Raw genomic sequence first — 3,110 nt, 5'->3', positions numbered from 1 at the left:
TAATTCTAGTCTGGAAATGTATTAGTCATAAATTATCCCATAATATATTGTCATTGTTTTAGTAGGCTTACTATGGTAGCTACATAGAAAGCCACCTATTGTTCAGATATGAACATGCTGATTCTTTTGAAAATGAGTTCCTTGGTACTCAATCATAGCTAAAATTTGATGTGCTAATTTAGCTATAGCACTCCTGGTATGGTGCTGTAGGATCAGCACAGGATTTTGAACCACAAAGTCAGCAATTTAAACTTACCAACTGTTCCTCGGAAACCCTATACAGGGTCACTATGAGTCTGAACCGATTCAACAGAACCAATTAGACAGAATATAACAATTTTGTTATATTAAGTTTCTTCTCTGGCATTTGAGGTTATTTGAAATATTAGATTTTGGTTCTTTTTTCAACCACATATAATTCTCTCACACTGCTATTGAGGAAAGTGCTATGTGGTTGCAGGCACTGCTGTTGCCTACCTTCAAGAAGAGGTGAATTAGTATTCTGCTTAAGTGTGCAAACTGGCCTGAAAATTTCATAACAAAACATCATTTCTATCATGTACATAACCAACATGAATTTCTCGTTTACCTGCTATAAATTTTTACCAGGAACTTTCATCTCAAATTACCTTACTCAGCTTCTTATAATGTCCTGACCAAAATATTTGATAATTATAGCAACTATTTGTTCCTCTGAAGTCTCCAAGCTTGGTTCCTACATTAAACCAGATGTGGCCAGAAAACCACAAATTGGAACATAGTTTGCTGGGCCTCATATTACGCCCTCAGCTTTCAAATAAACTGTCTCCAATTATTGTCAAGTTATTATCAAATACATATTGCTCATTTTGTCTTTATGAAAACATTCAAATGACAAATTCTTTTATGGTCTCAGGGTCAGATAAAAATTATAAATATACATGAAAACATGTAACTTAGTATCATAGTTACTAAGAATATTCCTTTTCCGTATTTCTTCCAAGTCCCTGTTCACTCCCTGCTTTGCAATGTGGTCTATTCTGACCACTTATTTTAAAATTAAAAACTGATCAACACACTCCACCCTATTTGCATTTCCATTTTTCTTTTCTCTGCTGTCATTGCTGGAGGTTGTGTGTCTTCAAGTTAGGTCGCACTCATAACGACCCTATATAGGATTTCTGAAACTGCAAATCTTCACAGGAGCAGAAATCTTTATCTTTCTTGCACTGTGAAGCTGGTGAATTTGAGTTGCTGTCCTTGTTTAACACACAAACAGATAACCTCCTATTCCATGAGAGCTCCTTCTCCATTCAACTTAAAAAATACATCTTCACACTTTATAGCATTCTGATTTCTAATTTGCTTATTTATTATATTTATTGTGTATCACCTGCCTTTCCAGCACATGTATGGAATCAATAAATATTTGTTGAATTAATATGGCAAGAATACCTATACCGATGAGCATGCTTAGGGTCAACAGAATATACTTTAGCTATTTTATAGGAAATTATTATTGAAGTGAAATAGCACAAACTATAGGCTGCTTTTTTGTCAACATCCAGAAACACATGGCAAATCTTTTCATAGAAAACAGAAGCTGCTATAATGCCTTACGTCAGTGTCATAAAGCTGCTGGATAAAGAAACTTTGGTGCTCTGAAAATTGTTTTATGTAGGTTGTTTTATTTGATGCTCACAACCTTCTGACCTAGGAAGACCCCAAGAAGAATCAAGTCTCTCTGCCACCATGCTTCCCAGAGTATCCCATTTCCTCACTCAAGATTGCTTAAGTCACAAGCAGAACCATAGCTGCAGAGTAATTTGGTAAACACAGCTTTTCTTTTTCCAGTATCCTTGGTATAGGAGGACAAGTTACAAAAGGGATGTGAGTGGATATATAGTAATCCAATTGCATTGTTATTTGACTGTCACAGCCCCACACTTTCAGTTACTCACCGTCAATACACACCCTTCTTCTCACACTTAAACTTCCAAGCAACAATAGCAACATATCCCTGCCTAACACTATGCAGTTTCCCTCATATCAGTGAGAATGGACTAACTTTACCAAAGTATTGTTGTTGTGAAGGGCCACGTAGTCAGTTCTGAATCATAGTGACTCTGTATAGCATTTCTGAAAAGCGGCCGCTGGGGCTGAACCACCTTCCTTTCAATTAGCAGTCCAGTGCTTATCCTACAGTGCCACATCAGGACTCCATTATCAAAGTAGAAAATACAAATTTAATCAAACATTGCAACAATTCCTAGGTGATCAGCTCTCTTTAAATTCAGGCACATTCCTCTCCCAATAAAGTCTGTCAGTTTGGGGATAAATTATTAATATCACCACCATCAAACAAACTAACTATATTAGAACTACAGAATTTATAACTTCCTTCTTTCACAATATGGAGCCCTGGTGATACAGAAGGTTAAGCATTGGGCTGCTAGCCAAAAGGTCAGCAGTTAAAATCCACTAGCTGCTCCACCAGAGAAAGCTGTGATATACTACTTTCATAAAAATTCAAAATCTGATAAACTATGGTTTATCATTGCAGTGGAGTGCTGGTGTGGTGCCGTGAGTTAATGCACTGGACCACAACATCAGTTTGAACTGCAAGGTTGGTGGTTCAAACTCACTAGTTATTCCTTGGAAACCCTGTACAGGGGCAATATGGGTAGGAATCAACTCGACAACACTTAACAAAACAAACAACAATAACAGTATAATGAAATACTTTAAAAAAAAATAAAGCCAATAAACTACTTGGTGTGGTGCTGTAGATTAATGTACAGGACTTCAAGGTTGGTTTGAACAGCCTGGGCGGCGGTTCAAGCTCACCCGGCACTCCTTGGAAACCCTATACAGGGTAACCATCAGTTGGAATCGACTGTGCAGCACTTAACAACAACATTCACATTGAGTCCTTGTATGGTGTTTTAGGATAAGCACAGGACTGCTAACCACAAGTTCAGCAGTTCAAACCCAGAAGCCTCTCCTTGGAAACCCTACATAGGGTCAAAATGAATTTAAACCAACTAGATGTCACTTAGAAAATCAATATTCAACATGGATAAATACATATACACACGTTGCAAAAAGGAGCTCTGGGAGCGTAGTGGTTA

The sequence above is a fragment of the Chrysochloris asiatica genome, unplaced genomic scaffold (genome assembly GCF_000296735.1).
Source record: "Chrysochloris asiatica unplaced genomic scaffold, ChrAsi1.0 scaffold00022, whole genome shotgun sequence".
Taxonomy (NCBI): domain Eukaryota; kingdom Metazoa; phylum Chordata; class Mammalia; order Afrosoricida; family Chrysochloridae; genus Chrysochloris; species Chrysochloris asiatica.
This window is presented reverse-complemented; position numbering follows the sequence as displayed.